This window comes from Perca fluviatilis, chromosome 3 (genome assembly GCF_010015445.1).
Source record: "Perca fluviatilis chromosome 3, GENO_Pfluv_1.0, whole genome shotgun sequence".
In the NCBI taxonomy this organism is placed as follows: Eukaryota; Metazoa; Chordata; class Actinopteri; order Perciformes; family Percidae; genus Perca; species Perca fluviatilis.
The window spans coordinates 15,700,366-15,718,799 of record NC_053114.1 but is presented as its reverse complement, the minus strand read 5'-3'; the positions used below and the strand labels follow the sequence as shown (position 1 = coordinate 15,718,799).

Genomic DNA, 18,434 nt, shown 5'->3' with positions numbered 1-18,434 from the left:
CGTATCTCACTCAAAACAGCATGGATGTTTTTTTTTTCAAAGTGTGTATGCGTGTGGAAGCACCAGAGACACAAAATAACACCCCAAATCCCAGAAAAAGTGATTTTTTTTTCATAATATTGGCACTTTAAGACCCTGACACACCAAGCCGATAATCGTCCGTCGGACAGTCTGGCGAGGTCGGTGACTCGAGTCTGTTCGGTGTGTTCCGTGCCGTCGTCCGTCCGGAGGGGCCGTCGACCTTCATTTTGGCCGACCCGACTTGCTGGGTCGGAGGGCGGGCAGTCGGACTCAATGACGAATATGATTGGTGGAGTGCTAACCCGGAAATGGCGAGCGGGATGAGTGACAAACGCCTCTCAAAATCTGACGAAAGTCTTTTAAACCGACCTTTGTCGATCTGAACAACAATAACTGAATATACCCGTGGGGTATGTGTGTAAAAGAAGGTAGGAAGGAAGAACAATAGGAAGTGAGAAGTAAAAGTGATATGCAAAATGCACATTGTACAGCATAGAAAGCAAAGATGAGATAAATACTATTTAAAGAACAAGACATCACCTCTTTGTTACATCTTTTCATTCTTACATCGGTTTTAATTTTTTTTAAAAACCGTGTAAGACATCATGCAAAATAAAAGATTTCTTTCTTGAACCATTTCTTTGACATGTTTGCTACTCCGCGGCTACGCTGCAGATACGCACACCCACACCACATAACATCTGAAGGCGTGAAGAGGTTCTTTAGTTGCTCTGCCGTGTTGATTGTGTTTTTGTCCTTGAATTGCTCAGCCATTTGTACTTTCTCTTCCATCATACAATCCTTCACCTTGCTGGAGCCTGAATGCATTGCCCTACTGGATCAATGCTTGTAAAAGGGTCCCTTTTTTTCCCATCACTAGTCCTACAATGTGACCTTGTTCAGTTTAGCAACAGCAAGTGACGTGGGATTATTAGGTGTTTTGAGTCGAGTCGCGCCCCCGGAATTCAATTTGCAGATGGAGGGAGCCACAGAATGCGTTTATTGTGTGCTTTCTGCTCAGCAGTGCTCTGCCAGATTTAAGTCGCTCAAGAGAGGCCTCTTGTTGACAATGGGATAGTACAGTATAAGCCTCTCTGATACGGAGTGCCTGTGCAAAGTTACCGCCTCGCTGTGATTCTGTTTCTTCTCATATGCTTTTGAATTACAAGTTAATGAGGCAGTACATTATCGGAGAGAGAGTGAGAATATTTTGTTTTGAGTTTGGGTTGTCTAACCGCATGTGCGACAGGATTCTCAGACACTATTTGTCTTGACAAAACTTAGCATACAGTATGGACACTACATACAGCGAATGACCAAATAAAAAGTATTTAACTGTGATATCATAAGACACCAGTGGCCCAGCGTTGATGACACTTTTGAGAGATGATTCATTTTTAGACTGCAGTCTGGCGGTTAGAATTTTAACTAATGTGTAAGACCCTGGTGTTGGATTTGGGAGATGATATATTTACTTGTTGCTTTGCCACAGCTGCCTCACATATTGCTTATCCAGCAGCAACAGAGAACAGACAATATGCTTTGTATTAACACATGCTTTAGCCATTTTCAGCCTTAACACAACATATTATAATGTTGATGTGATAGTGGTAGATAATAAGTGTCGTGTGTGTGTGTGTGTGTGTGTTTGTGTGTGTGTGTGTGTGTGGCTGCCATAGTTTGTTCGGAGTCTGCCTGACCCTGTGGTCGCAATGGCAATTCTCCTGACTTTAATCAAAAACCGATAAATTGTACACACTAAAGGAAAAAAAGAACACAGGACAAGAGTTTGTGTGTTTTTTTTTTGTTTTTTTTTTTCGTGTATGTGTGACATTAGTAATTGTCCGTGTGCTTGCATGCGTGTGTCTATCTTCAAGTCTTTTCAACCGTAGCTGGGCAGTAGTTTAGTAATCCATCCATCCCGCCCATTCATTACTACCCGTCACTGAAGCTCCATCGACGTATGATGCAGAGGGGACTTGTCTAGTTCCTGTGCCAAGATGAGTTCTGCTATCAGACAACCTCAAGAGCCAGTGGGATCTGCCTGGGTCAACCATGATGGGATGTTAGATTCAATCAATTTCTACTTGAAAACGGGAGCAGGTGAAATCTGTCAGCTATTACATACACACACACACACACGCACGCACATGGACACGCACACTGACACACTTTTCACATGGAATTTCGTTGACGTAAAAGCTTAAACCATTGTGCAGCTACGCACACAAGTGTTGAAAACATTAAGCTATTGCATTTCTGGTTCTACTTGCACACATACACACACATGCGCAACCACTGATGTATCTCCAGCTGGCTGGCAGGTGGCCAATAAAAAAGGTTAATTGCAGTGTAGAGAGAGCAGGCCATTAGGCCGCCATCAGACCCAGGAACGATGGTGCAGGCGGGGGGCGGAGTGGGCGTGACCTCTCAGATGTAATGATGGCATGAGTCACGGATGGCTAGCGTGCCAGGGAGCAAATCTGACAAGTACCGGGGCAATATCTGAGATTGATTCGCGAGGAAACGTGCGGCTCATTCTTCTGAAGGAAGCGCCTCCACTTCCACACATCACGGCGCTTTGCTCCTCACAGAATTGCTGACGTTTTGAATGAACAGCGCGTGAATGATGAGTTAATTTAATCAGTAAGTCGACCGACATCAACTTTTAGCATCAATACATCATCAAAATACTTGCTGGATATAACATCTCATGTGAAAATTTGCTTTCTTTTGTCAACTTAACATCACTGTGCACTGAATATTTAGGGTTTATTTCCTGTCTGGCAAACAAAAAAGCTGCAACATTTAGTCGATGTCGGTGGACATTAAAGTGATCAGCAACTATTTTGGTAATTGATTAATTGTTTCAGTCATGCGACGGTTCATTTTTAAAGCAAAAATGTCAAATATTTGATGATTCTAGGTTCTCAAATGTGAAGCTTTTCTTTACTTTTTTATTATAGTAAATTGAACATCTTTGGATTTGGACTGTTGGTCAGATGAAAAGATGACTTCTGAAAACCGCACAAGGCTGGGGAAACGTGGACGGACATTGATGTTTTATAGGCCAAATAAGTAATCGATTGATGAATTATATTATGACTCAAATAATTGTTTGTTGCAGCCCCTTACACTACCGTGGCCGTAACAAATCAATGAATGGATTTAATTGAAGTTAAAAAAAAATCATTAAAATATCTTTGATAGAACAATCGATTATGGAAACAAGATAATTAGCGCAGTTTAACTTCAAAACCTCAAATTTGTTAGTAAAGCCTTGATGATTTTTGAATTAATTGACTTCCCATTACTATGCAGTCTAATGAGATGAATATTTAATTTGTATGCTCTGTGACACACACACACACACACACACACACACACACACACACACACACACACACACACACACACACACACACACACACACACACAAAATATATATATGGTTCTCCATATTGCCCAGCTTTGAAGTGTCTCCCCGCCTTGTGTTTCCTCTTTGCTCTTGCTTTGTCATCCAGTCTGCCTCTGTGTGTTTTATCCTGTGTGTGTGCACAGTCAGATACTGTGGAAACACAAGCAGACTCCGAAGAAAGAGAGGGGGAGTGGGGCCTAGTGGGGCCCAATCTTATGTATTCAGTTTGAGTCTCTGTAAGAGAAAAGGAGGGGGGGAGAAAAAGTATAGGGGCAGAGAGCGAGCGAGCGAGCGGTATACAGCAGTGATGGCCAGGACACAGAGCGAGACGAGAGTAATGAGAAATCCCATCTTAACTGTCTGCTGTTAACTCCCACACAGCCGACCCTCCTCCCACTGGTACGCTTTGAACTCCTCCTTAAGAATTGCTTGAGGTGAGCCCCACCTCACCCCCACTGAACAGGGAAACCCCCAAAAGAGAAAATAGAGAATTAGTTTAGCCCTCTCTCTCTCTCTCTCTCTCTCTCTCTCTCTCTCTCTCTCTCTCTCTCTCTCTCTCTCTCTCCCCTCCCACTATCTTGCAGTCTCTTTGTTTTCCTTTCTGACCTCTCAGTATGTAGATGAGACCATTCTCTATTCAAATATATCACTTTTTTTTTTCTTCTTCTTTTTTCTGCCCTATCTGCTCCTCTCTGTTTTTCTAATGTTTTCTTCCTCCCTCACCTATAGGCGACTGTGGTTTATTGAGATAACCAAAGCCACTTATCTCTTTGCTTTGATATCAGGTTTCACTGAAATCTAATTTCTCCCTCCCCACAGTAGTAGAAATTATAAACTGAACACCAACACTCTTCATGTGTCATGTGTGTCACCTCACATTTAAGCATGCTCATCCTGAGCATAGAGGCGGACGCCCTTTGAAGGATTTAGGGGAGTCGGCAGATTCTTTAATCCCTTTTTTTGATGTATTTTAATCTGTTTTTGTTGTGTGTGTTTTTTTTTGGGGGGGGGGGTTGCACCCCCAAGGACATGACAGCTTGAAAATGTGGAAAAATACGATGCCGTCACTATTACATGATTAGCCCTTTGTGGTATTGTCGGGGAGACATTTTGTAGGACATACAGTTGATTTAATTAAGTTGGCATCTTAACATGTATTGTGAATAATCAAATGTCAGCTATGTTTTCACAGCAATGAAATGAATGTCAACCAAACACGGAAAAAGACATTCAGTTGGGATAAAACCCCCTAAGGGTCCACATGCACTGAGGTGACTCAGATGAACAAAATCGAAACGCTGCAAAAGTTGACAGATTCAAAGCATACAACAAAGGACGGTTACCCTTTAGTTCTTTAAAGTGGAATGTTGCATCGCTCTTCTGTGCTTTGACAAACTAACACATATAGTGTGTACTATCTTTTTGCTAGCTAAATGTAATCTGTCTGATAAACCCTGCCGGCATGGACCAAGTTATATATCATAAAGCTCATCATTCAGTTTTTGTTGTGACTGTGTTAAAGGACAATTCTGGCGCAAAATGTGTTAATAACGTAATGTGTACCGAGTCGACCGTTCTCTGGGATCTGTTTCCATGCTAATTGAATGCATCTCTAGCTTTAAACAAGCTACTGCAAACCGGTGGTTAGCTGCTAACGCTAGCTTTCGGGGCAGAGGGTAAATCGCTATTTTATACCACTAACGAGGCTCAAAATAGCACCACACTTCAACGGTAGCATAATGAGGACGAAAGCAGAGCAACCAGTAACCACCAGCAAGGTGGAGGGTGGGGGTGTGGCCTTGACCAACTGCCACTTTGCTCGTCTGAAAGCCGCGATGTCTCTCTCTCATCTGATGATGTCTGGCTACTCACTGAGCCGCATGCATTCATCCTACTACCAAATACGTACTGCTACTACTACTTTTTCATTTCTCACTCTTTCTCCCTTGTCTTGTTCTCTTTATCCTTTCTCTCACTGAATCAACTTCCTGCCCTTTTCTTTTTTTTTTTTTACCTACTTTACTACACCTCTCTCAGCCCTCTATTTTCTCTTTATTATCCTTTCAGCCCTCCACCTCTCTACTACACTCTCTCACACACTCACACACACACACACACACACACACACACACACACACACACACACACACACACACACACACACACACACACACACACACTTTTAGCAGTTCCACAGTGGCTGCACCCAAATCATAGAGTGCCGAAATGGAAATCGAACCGTAATAAATCTCAAAAACAACAAAAAACATCTCTCTCGTTCTCAAAGGAACCCCATGTCAATGTTTTCCTCTTAAAAATTTAATCTTTGTTTGTGAGTGTGTGCATGTGTCATCTATACCATAGACAGTTGAAGAAATGGACACAGTGACGCTGTTGTCTTCTACGGAGACCAGGGAAGTCTATTAGAAGCACTTTTCCGGTGATGGCTGAGCGTTACTGCGCAGCTGCAAACTGAGCTCGAAGACGTAGATGTGATGTGAGCAACCTGTCTGAAAGTTGTAAGTCTTCTAGTAGCTGTGCCAAGAGAAATCTCCATCATTCCCAATCGACGGAGACTGAGAGCGTAGGTATATGTATGGAGATAACATAGGCACACGCTAATTATTGCTAACTGAAATGCTAGTTAACATTAGTAATTAAACTTAAACAGCTAATGTGAGTCGAAACTACCTGCGAGCTTCTCCTGACTATACGGTCATTTGTCTACTTTGCGACAGAAAGTCGCGTGGTTATGACACAATCGTTAGCCTATTTTTTACAGGAACGCCTGCCATAACGTGAGGTACAAGGTAATTGAGCCTTTTATACATTTATACATTTATACATCGTGTTTCTTTAGAAATAAACAATGGACAAATAGTCTTCAAACGCTTCAGATGTAAAGTTATTCGCTGTTAAAGTGATGCCAAAATGAATGGCAGTCAATGGAATGCTAACGGATGTAATGGCTTCTTAGCCTATGAACTTCTCCATAGGAGATATGCTTTTCAGACACTCGCTTACCCCCTTGATCTGTACACACCAAGCTGGCTAAATATAAAAAAAAAAACTAATTTTTTCCTGTCCTGCTTTCACATTTCATCCATAATAAGTCAACTTTTTACACACCCATAATTAACTATGCTCTAACAAAACAATCTCCTCCCTTTTAATCTGAAAATGAAACCACTTTGTTGTAGTTTGGTTGGGGGAAATCTGTTTAAACACAATTTAAAAACAAATAAGTGATACTCAATATAAGTGATTATGGAAAGCAGAAGATGACTAAATGGAGGTTTAACTGGCTGACACCAAGTGAAGTAACCAAGTTGTCTGGCCCACTTGCTGCCAAGGTATTGCTGTAATACACATTTTTGTTGTTAGCCGGTTAAAACAGGAAAAGTAGGGGGAAATTTGCGTTTCAGTGTGGACAGAGAAAACGTAGCCCAAAATGGCAGCATAGATTCTGGTAGTTTCCAAATGTACACAGCATTTTAAGATTTACGGTACGCACCTTAGTGAAGACGTTACCTTAGCCAAGCCCATGGCACATGGCACGTTTGCAAGTGCAGGCGCTCCCCCCCCCCCCCATGACCAATCAAGTGCTGCTTTGCTGCTGAGTGCCGGGGTCGTCGCCATGATGAATGGCTCTGACCCGGAAATAGGGCCAGGGTCACAGTGGTGTTCCATTACCCTGATTCCCATCTGTCTTTGGCTCATGTGAGGAGGGATGGAAGCGACAAGACGGGAGCGGCTGTAGATAAAGCGGGAGAAGAGCGACTGCTGCAAACCCACACTTCTACGGAGGTGCATTAATCATACGTTTAGGTGAAAAATGAAAACGTTCAGCTACCCTTGGAGCACAAGCAATGAAAAAGTAAAATAAGTAAAATGCTGTTTTAAAAAAAAAAAAAAAGAAGAAGAAAGAAATGTATATTTGAGCTGTTGTAGCCAGCTGCAGAGACGAGGCTGTAAAGCGGACAGAGAAATGGGACTCGGCTGAGAAAATATGATGTGGGAAGTCTTGGTTGAGGATGTGGCTGTAATGAAAGATACATCTTTTTCTCTCTCTGGGGGACGGCGGCAGGAGAAAAGCGTTGGCAGGGAGTCTGTTGGGCTGGAGGTAGATGACAGCCTCCATTTTACGTGTATTCACTGACTGATTAGGTCCTCTGGGTAGGTGGATAGTCTGATGGAGACAGCCCCTATCTCTACTCTCCAGACACCTCGGTGTGTGTTTGTGTGCGTGCGTGGGAATATACACCCATGCGTTTAATTGTCTTTTGTATGTTTCTAGAATTCTTCCACTGTATGTGACATGTCATCTTGTAACATATTCAGATTGTAAATTCAAAGTTAAGCACAAGTGCAACATTGTTTATACACAAATTACCAGCTTCAACACAAGCTGTAAATTTCTGCCTTCTCAACGGAGCGACTCCAGACCGAACTTCCCGACCTCGAATTTTGTGGGCGGGGCTAAGTTCGGCTGGCATCCAGGCTAGGCTAACAGTGCACTTATAACACTGAAACCCAGGCAGGTTCAAATCATGATTTGATGTACTTAAACTGATTTTTTGTTTAAATCTCTTTTAAAATAGGGCCCTGCAATGTTGATTGTACAGTAGAGATTCACCATGGTGGACAATGTGTTTTGTGATTTCATTTATTTGGTCACCATATGAAACATTAATGTTAAGGCCGTGCTCTACAATCATGTGCTATTATCTTCACTTTTTAGAATAGCTCAACGTATTGCCAAGAGGGCCAGAAATGGCTGATGTTCACCCTGTAACACTAACGCTAAGTGCTGTCAGGCCTCTGTAAAACTCAGGGCTGCAGACCCAGGTCAGATTTCCCATGTTGACCCGATTCCCACCAACTACAAACTCAAGTCTTTACCTAGGTTGTGGCTCGGTGTGAAAAGGTGTATAAGGCCTCATTTCCACTGCGTGGTTCAGTTCGGTTCGACTTGACATACTTTTGGTACCAGGTCCCTTTCTCTATTTCGTTTTCCACTGCAGTAACCCCTCAGTAGGGGTAGGGCTGTAATGCTTGCTGGATCCTTTCATCTGCAACGATGTTTGCCCTTCGTCAGTTGTATGGTGTACTGTACGGCGTCATTTTGCAGGATGCCATTTATAGAAATTTGTGGCTAGTGAATAAAAGAATTGAGGTTGCAATTGACTGACTGATGGATGGATGGATGGATGGATGGATGGATGGATGGATGGATGAATGGATGGATGGAGATACTTTATTAATCCCGAAGGAAATTAAGGTGTCCAATAGCTTATACACATACACACACATAGGCACACAGACATATGACATCCACGTACACATACATAGGCCTACTACAAAAATACAAAGGAAGATATCAATAATGTGCCCTTACAGTAAAATTAGATTGTAGCAAAAAAATGCAGAAAGGTGCAATGGTAACGTAGTGTAAGAGAGTTTCAGTGCAAGTACATTGTCAGTGCAAGTTCTCTATCTACTCAAGTACAACTACACAATATATCAAAAATAGAATAATCATTACGTAACTATACATAGACACTAATGAAAGACCAGAAAGAACAGGGTGGTGTATTGACCATACAGGCAAGCTAGTAAAATCAAATGGGCAGGTGGCTAATATAGCCAGTAAGGGTGGCCAACAGTGGCAATCAGTCCAGTCCAGGGTAGTTTATATGTATGCATAAAGGGACCCGGATGAAGGCATGGTACAATGGCTATTTAAAAGTGGTTTGTGCAGGGTACTATTCACAACTTTTGCTAATGGAAAACCCAAAAAGAGCGAGTCGGGATGAGTAGAACCATGCTGTACCATGAAGTGGAAATGCGGCAAAAGAGAGCAGTGGAGCTGGGTGTGTACCAGGACAGCTTTATCATGAATGTACCTAAGTGTATACTGATAGGAAATAGACTAATGCCTCATTAAATGACATTAAATGAGTGTACAGAGTCGACCGTTCTCTGGGATATGTTTTCATGCTAATCGAATTTGACCAGTTTTAGCGCAAACCGCTTATTAGCTTATAAAGCTAGTCGTCGTGGGCACGGGAAAAGTAAAAAGAAATCGCTATTTTTATACCACTAACTAGGCTCAAAATGGCACCACAGTTCCACTGTAGCATAATGACATGACTACATGTAAACCGAAGCATTGAGAACTTTGTGAGTGTACAGACTGTATATACAGTCACGTATACAGTCACGATCAGTCGAATGACGAACGCCGTGCTTGAGCTATGTTACTGGTTGCACGGTGTTGTACTGTCTGTACACTTACACATTTCTTAATGCTTCGGTTTACATGTATGGATCCTCATTATGCTACCGTGGAAGTGTGGTGCTATTTTGAGCCTTGTTAGTGGTATAGAAATAGCAATTTCTTTTTACTTTACCCGTGCTCCGACGACTAGCGTTATAAGCTAATTAGCGGTTTGCGCTAAAACTGGTCACATTCGATTAGCATGAAAACAGATCCCAGAGACTCTCTACACGTGATATTAACCCCTAGGTTCATTTTGCGCTGGATTTCTCCTTTAAGACGTTTTTAGATTGAGATGGAGTTTGCTACAGTGCCCGTCTGTGCCACATTATGTACCACTGCTCAGAGAGTGTTTGAAGGAACTCCGAATACCTGGGGACATTTTCTTCACTACAATGAAGCTGCATTTAGAATATCAAATTAAAGTGTACTGTGCAATTGAACTTAGACCATTTTCAGCTGGTTTCTGCACTTTGCTTTAGCTAGTGCAATTACTGTGTTCTAATGAGAGTGTTAATTGACTGCTGCAGTCAGCAGATGAAGATAAACTCGAGCATAATGACTTCCCCAACTCGCTCTACTCGTCTGTGTTTTCGGACCCACTGCTCCCCGTCCCGCAGCTCAACTCCCCCACAACCTGAACGTTTATTCTCAACTGTACATCATGCATCTCCCAATATGTGTAAGGCATCTACACCTCAGCGATGATTCTTCACTGCTCAGGGATCTCACAACCTCAGAGATTTTCATTTTCAATTCGGGCCCGAAAGATAGAAACGTGGATAGAAATTTGGCTGCTTGCGTGACATGTTAATCAGCTTGAGTGTTTTGTCCTTTATAGATGCTTTGCTACCATCTGCTCTAAAATATCTTAATTGTACTTGAGTAGCATCATTTTGGGGTCTCATACAATTTTGAATAGGCCTGCAACGGCTACGGTTGTATGGGATTTACTTCAAATGTAATAAATCAAACTGAGACTGAACTTGACACATGGGATGATGCTGTAAATTAAATGTTTTGATTTTGAAAATGTGGTGTTTATCATGTGAAATATCACATCAGAAGATATCCTTCATACCAATCAAGGGTAATTAAAAATCAGGACCTAACATTAAGCCTGCATTGTGTTGTTAAAAAAAAACACAGAGATACATCCTCATCTGCCACTTGCAATAGCCTACTTCAAAATCAAGCCATTAGTCTACACAACCAAACCTGAATTCTTCTTCTTTTCTATCTGCAGTGCTTGGATTCTTGTTAGACACAGTCCCGAGCACAATTGCATGGAAGTAATGCTGCTTGTGTTCTTGTGTTTTGGCAGGGAACCGGTATTTAATATTGACTTAATGAGTAGCTCTGCTTTAAAAAGAACATGCTCGAACAGATGACCAGATGAGGAGTAGTTTCCAACTGCAGCGTGCAGATCTTACCGAGCAAATTACTTCTACCATTTTGACTTAATTCTAAACTATTGGTTTATTTAATTTTGGGTTGGTGGGATGGTTGGGTTTGCGTGGAAGCGGTGTATCATTCTGGAATGCCAATATTTGCTTTAGGAAAGGAAAGGAAACTGTATTTTGCATGTAGAATTTGCCATGCTAGGTTTGTCCCTACTTATATTCTTTGCTTGTAGTAGTTGAGTAGTTCGTATTTGTCAGAAATGCAAACCTCCATCCCGAAGGTCAAGGTCCAGACGGGAGTTCAGCAGATGGAGCACACAGCAGTGCGCTAACATTATACCAAATAAGTGGATAAAATACTTGCCATTATGGTTGCATTCAATAGATTCTCCTTCAATTCCACTGCAAGCAGCAGCTACCTCAGGTCAGCAATAAGAAAGATGGCATTACACTTCATAGAACCACTTGGACACGAGGAGACAATGCCAAATAGCAGAAGATACTTTTTTTTTTACTCTGAAGATGGTATAAAGAGTAGTGTATTGTCTTTATTTTTATGAATTTAAAAAAAAAAGATTATTTTTGGTGCTTTTCTGCCTTTATTTGACAGGACAGCTAGATGAGAAAGGGGAGAGAGAGGGGATAGACATGCAGGAAATTGTCACAGGTCAGATTCGAACCCTGGACCTCTGCGTCGAGGCATAAACCTCAAAGTATATGTGCGCCTGCTCTACCCACTGGGCCAACCCGGCCACTTTTATGATGTTATTTTTAAACAAAACTGTAAAAAAAAATAAAAAAATTTAATGATAACATGAACAAATGAGAATATTCACCATTTCTGAGTTGTGTATGAAAGTCACACAGCTTATGGTGAGAAATCCTGTGGCTCCTGGAAAGAGTTAAATGTTCCTGGCAAGTATTCCACAGGAAAACGTTCCACCGTAGCACATGTCTATGATATGAGGATATCAGTCCTTACAGAAAAATGTGTTTTTTTGTGATTGTTGCGGGCAAAAATCCTTGATTATGCGGCACGTTTTCTTAAAAAATGCGATGGAATATGCGGGATATTTATGCAATGAACTTGCGGGATCTTGCAAAAACTGCGGGAACTTGATGAAAAAGAGAAAAAAAAAGTGATTCCCCCCAACACCCTGCTTTTCGATGATGTTAACGTCGCGTAATTACGTCACTTCATAACGTTCCCATGGCAACAGGGGAAAATGGCTGCTCTTGTGTGAAGTAAACACAACATTTTTCAACTTTCTGCTAAGATATATGTGACTTTTTTGCAACGAAAATGCGGGGATTGTGAAATCAGCAATTTATGTGGCGAAAGTGTGGCGTATTTGAAAAAATGCGGCCCCCGCATAAATATGCAGACTTTGGCTGATTATGCATTGAATTATGCGATCGCGTAATCGCGTTTTTCTGGAGGGACTTCGGATATGAGGTGGACGTGCGTGGTAAAGTCTACACTTGACTCAGAAAATAGCTGCTTTGTGCAGGGACTTTTACTACTCTACCACTACTTATTATTCAATGCAGTGAAAAGTTTTTCGGAGCGGACAATCCATCACTCTTGCAGTTTCTCTGAATCTGCATAAAATAGAGGCACTTGAGAGCATTTTGTTTATCCTCCCCTCCCTCATTGACATTCACTGTCCATGTCTCCATCCTCGCGGTTGTACAGATGGAGACACCTACGCAGTTACCGACCTGCGTGCTCACCCGCAGCACCCTTTCATCTCCCAATGCCCGCCCGAGTGAGCAGGCATGAGGCAGTTTTGGGGGTTTTCATATTAAAACGTCCCCCATGTTTCAAAGCCAAATTGGGCTTCATAGAGCTTTTGAAACCTGAAAGAGAGTTGAGTCATGTTTTGTTATGGCTCCCCATGCTGCTGGGGGGGGGGACCCTTTCAAAAGCATCTCTGTATTTGTTAGACACGCAGGGTGGGCAGAAAAAAAAAAAAGACTCAACGTTTTTTATTCGGTCTAGCTAGCCTTGAGTTTTGATATTCAAGGACACTTGTCTTGACACCTGTACTACAAAGAATATTTTTGCTGAGAATAGTTTCTGCATAAGTCATTCCGATATTGATGTTCTCATGAGCTCCTTTGCCCTTAAGTTTTCCTGTTTTCGTCACTAGATGATGCCAAGCGAATCATATTTTATGTGAGTAGACTGTGTGATTTCAGGGTGACAAGGAAAGGGGATTTCATTTTGCTACTTTTTAGATGTAAATAAAATATAAAATGCATATTTCGCTCTACTTGGCTTGCGCTGAGAATGCAGAAATATGGTGCAACGGTTAAGTGTTCCATTGCATATTCTGCACTGAAAGAACACCTTGCCTTGGGCACAGACAGAGTGTACTGAAGAAACCAAAGTGTGAAGTGCTCAGTAGGTGAGCATCTTGGTTTCTAATGCTTTAGAGACCACCAATGTTATTTATGGATTGACTTCTTTAATTTTGCACCATCTGAGCAGGTTTCCATAAGCATTAATGGCATTGCGGTTGCAGTGGAGAGGTGGCGCTTTAACTGAAAGGGGCACGCTCAAGGTGTGAGAGGTGACACCTCAAAAAGCATTTCTCTCCGCTTCCCCTCAGTTTCTATCCCACGCTCTGTCTTCTTTAAAAATGCTTCTTTATGCTGGTAGAAGAAGAACTACAGTCTTTTTTTTTTTTTTTTTTCTCCCCCAGTTCCCCATTTCCATTTTAATTATGGTAGATTCATTGATGTCTTTTCTTTAGTAACAGACTGAGAGGTTTTATTCCGGGATCTTCTGCATTTTGGTTGACAATCCTTAATGACAAGTTCATTTGCATTTATTTAGTTGCTTTTAGCCAAAGACAGACAGTCTGCATTCCTCACTCAGTGTCACTCGGAGCTAACGTAAGTGATGGGGGTTTAAGAGTTTAGGATGGATGGGTGGTGCTTGCCAAGTAGCAACAGGGATGAAAAAAACAAACAAACAAGGAATGAATGGGCCACCGTACGTGTTCTTCATCTGGAATAAAGAGTGTTTGGGGAGCTGCTGGAGCCTGTTCAGGCCTGTTTGAACACACTCTGTCTTAATGTGCAGGGGCATAACATGATGTGACGTGATGCAGGCAGGACTTGTGTGAGCAAGAGCGACGTGTGAAAAAGGAGAGCGTGAGATAAACAAGGGAGGATGAGTGTGTATGTGCAGATCCTGCTTTGACTGAGCTGTCCTAAACTCTGTGCCCTGGTGAGGTTGTTCAGACTTCTTATCTCTACACCATGCAGTGCCTTCACACTTGGTGGTTGCATACTGTGGAGGTATAATTTTAGAGGTGTGTGTGTGTGTGTGTGTGTGTGTGTGCGTTCACATGTATGATTTCAGGCCGGCGTAGAGACTCACTGAGTTGAGACTGATGAGGTTTGATTGATGATTTGGAAATAATAAAGGCTTGCGGTGTTCAAGTAGAGGCTCCCTGCTGTTAGTGTTGATGTGTGGTAATATGGAATTGCCTTTTGTACAACTGACTGCATCCTGCTGTATCATAGAGTAAAGCGTTAATGTCTCTGAGGAGCGATTTGACTTACAGACAACAATCAATGATGGAAAATATAGAAATAATACCCCCATGAATAAAAACAGTTATCAATACATTCATACATACATACATACATACATACATACTAGACATACACAAATACACACGTTAAAGGTGCTGTAGGTATATTGCGAAGATCCGGTACTTGGAGCAAAAATTTTAACATCAACAACTTCTCAGTCCCTCCCCCCTTTCTGCCAAAGCCCAAAACCCTCTCCTCCCCCCACAAGGGAGAATTAATGCATGTGCATTGAGCAGTGATTGACACGCAGTTAGACACTCACTTGATACAACAACTATTTTTTTTCCTGCAAGTTTTTCATACTGAGATTACCAAACCATTAGCCTGACAAGCCAGACCCACATCAAGATGTTGGGTCTGGGAACTCACCATTGGCAGGGCTCAATCCGAGGGGCGGGGATTATACGGTTGTCTTTTAATTTCCCTCTGCACGCAATAGGATAGCGCTACAACCAGGCAGAGCAACCAAGAAGGTAGCGGAGCTAGTTGATAGATTCAACTTTGGCCGTATCCGGTCGGCAAAACTCTGAACACATCTTCCTTTTTTTAAGAATGACTTCGGTGCCGTTCTTTGTTCTTTTCTCAAAGAAGAGCTTAACTCCCAAGTCTTCCAGAGTCGCGGCCAAAGCCGATTCGAAAGACTGCTGTTCGCCGGCAGCAGCAGCAGCAGCAGCCATAAGCCCGCCCACCGACTCTATACACGATGTTATTGGCCCGGCCAGAGTTTGGTTTTTCCAGCTCTCAAGCCAACGGAGAATTGCTAGACTGACCCTGGCTGCAAATAACATTTGCTGCCGCTAGGGTGCGTCTAGATTTCTAGGGTACCAAACCATCAGATCATGGCAAATGTTAAAGCAGACTCAATAAAGGAAGTATAGCACAGCTTTAACATTCATGAAAAAAAAGTCAGAGTAAGTACATCATCCAGGATGGTTCCCAAGTATTTTGTACTGCTGGACTGCAGTCACTGGATTCCCTTTAATACTGGTAAGAGCGAGAATAGTTGGTCTCCTGGGAAAGTCAATGAGCATCTGTTTGGGCTCAGACACATTTAGCTGTAGGAACGACTTTTCACCCCAACAAATCGACAAATTGCACCACTGGGCCATGACTCGGATCCTCATTGTGCAGAAGGCTTACTATTATTGAGTGATCCGCAAACGTAAGAACATACCTGTCTTTATGATAAGCTTGACGGTTGCTTGTGTACAAGACAAATAAAAGCGGGGACGAGGACGCTGCCTTGAGAAGAACCTGTAGAAGATGAAAGAACACTAGCCAGAGAACACTCATCTTCTTCAGTACTAGAGTGGGATGCTGTGCATGCGTGTGTGTGTGTGTGCGTGGCGTGTCTGCGTGTGTGTGTGTGTGTGTGTGTGTGTGTGTGTGTGTGTGTGTGTGTGTGTGTGTGTGTGTGTGTGTGTGTGTGTGTGTGTGTGTGTGTGTGTGTGTGTGTGTGTGTGTGTGTGTGTGTGTGTGTGTGCGTGCGTGCGTGTGTGTGTGCATGCGCATTCTTCCAAGCTGTAGAGTAACTTGTGCTCCAAGGTCAGTGATAAGTATCTGTCACTACCCAAAGTGAGTAGAGTGCAGATTTGAGTTGCGCATGCGTCACTTTGCGACAAGTAGCCTACAAGATGCTAACGGCGTTTTGAGCTAACGTTAGCAATCAAGTAGCTAGCCTACTAGCTAGATGCTAATGGCGTTTTTAGCTAACGTTAGCAGTCAAACAATCATAAATAGCTAAAACGTTTTTGAAATGACTGCTAGCTACAAGTTAGCAATCAAACACAACATCGGCTGTCACTTGAATGGCGTTTTTGAGCCAACGTTAGCAATCTAACAATAATAGAGAGCTAAAACGTTTTTGGAAATGACTGCTAGCTACAAATTAGCAATCAGACACAGGCTGTTACACTTTATGTCACTTGAATGGCGTTTTGAGCTAACGTTAGCAACCAAACAATCATAGATTGCTAAAACGTTTTTAGAAATGATTCCCATCTTCTGTTATTGTATGTAAAGAGAAAAGTTTATTATTTTACAGATTTCACAAATTTCAGTAAGACACGCTTATGCCGTAAACAGTTTAAATCTGACCATGCGCAACTCACATTTGCACTCGACCAAAGCCGGTCTGACTCGGTTAACATCGGGTATGACACGTTATGCCGTAAACCGTTTAAATCTGAGCATGCGCAACTCAAATCTGCACTATTCTCACTTTGGGTAGTGACAGTATCTCCCATTGTTTATTTACACACACACACACACACACACACACACACACACACACACACACACACACACACACACACACACACACAACAACACAAACACAAACGCAGGTAGATGAGGCAAAAGAGCGCTACAGCAGCATGTTTTTTAGTCTACACACTACCACCACTTTTATCCTCCCTCCTACCTTTCAGCTTCCTTTGCACCTCAGTTCTGCATTTTAACACTGGTGTCTCAGTTCCTGTTTACAGTCTACATTTACAGCCAGGGAACACAAAGCAAGCTTGGATACGACTATTGCATCAAAACATGTGATTTGTCTTTGACGTCGAGGATATACGTATTCAATCTTTCTCTATGCAAAAGGCGATTGTGCAACTTTGTGCTTAAAGGAAAGAAACGTGCCTATACATTTTGTATGGGTGACGTATGGATTACACAAGTGCAAACGCAAATTATTTTCGGCGTTAGATGGTTCATTCCTATGTTGGACAACGCAATGTGCAGACACACAAATGCTCCCACGCGTCTATACAGTTAAGACTCACCAGAGTTTGATTTTGTTCAGAGGCATTGGGCGCAGCATCTGCTCCGTACGAAGGCAATGCGCTGCAGATGGACTTAGTTAATGCCACACTGTCAGCCTGTCCAGGTGTTCTAGACTTCTGTTGCATCCTTTTCCATTAGGGCTGAGTGATTGATTAGATTGCCTTCATTGTTACTTTGTCTTCCTCACTATCCATGCTATTATAATTTCAGTATGTCTGCTTTGATTTCCTCCTGTGTGCGGTTTGGTGAAAAAAAAAAAGAAAAAAAAAGAAAGAAAGCCACTCCTGCACATTTGCCCTTAATAAATATATCCACTTCATATTTGCAAATTGAATTGAACCACAATAAATAAATAGTCTACCTATTAGTAGTGTGTAAAGAGTTGGCGGCTGAGGGCGTAAATGCTGCTGTATGATCCTCAATCAAATATGTAGCTTGCCCCTTCAGCCTCTTTTAATATGTACAGTAGTTTTCTCAGTATTTGATGTCTGTGTTTGCTGCCGACTGTTTAATCTGTATTATACATGGCATCTGCATCCTACCAGACATGGCTAATGAACTTTGAAACTGTCTTGTGTTTTATGTCTAACGTAGAGAGATTGGTCTTCTCGTCATGTCGGATCCCTTGCTGGCATATGAGTGGCTCTGCTTGTCCTGTTATTGAGGCTCACTGGTGCGTCTCAGAAAGATGTTAACATGAATTTGAAAAAAGAGTGGGAGAGAGAAGAAAAAAAAAAATCTAAACTGATTTCTGATCTTGTAGCTTTTGACAGGTGCACGCAATCAGCCGTATTCACTGATAATATAAATTCAGTTGTATAAACGTGGACTTATAACGTAATTCAGCTTTTTTAAATTTATTTTATCTTTCCATTCTATGCTGTAATGTTTTCTCTTAAATTTCGGCTTTCAGGGGCGA

The 18,434-nt window shown here is 42.1% G+C and overlaps 1 protein-coding gene across 16 annotated transcripts in view; it reads left to right on the top strand.

Moving 5' to 3' along the window:
* Window positions 1-18,434, top strand: part of neo1a (neogenin 1a) — a 187,394-nt gene that overhangs the window by 68,569 nt on the left and 100,391 nt on the right. The gene's annotated exons all lie outside the window — the stretch shown is intronic.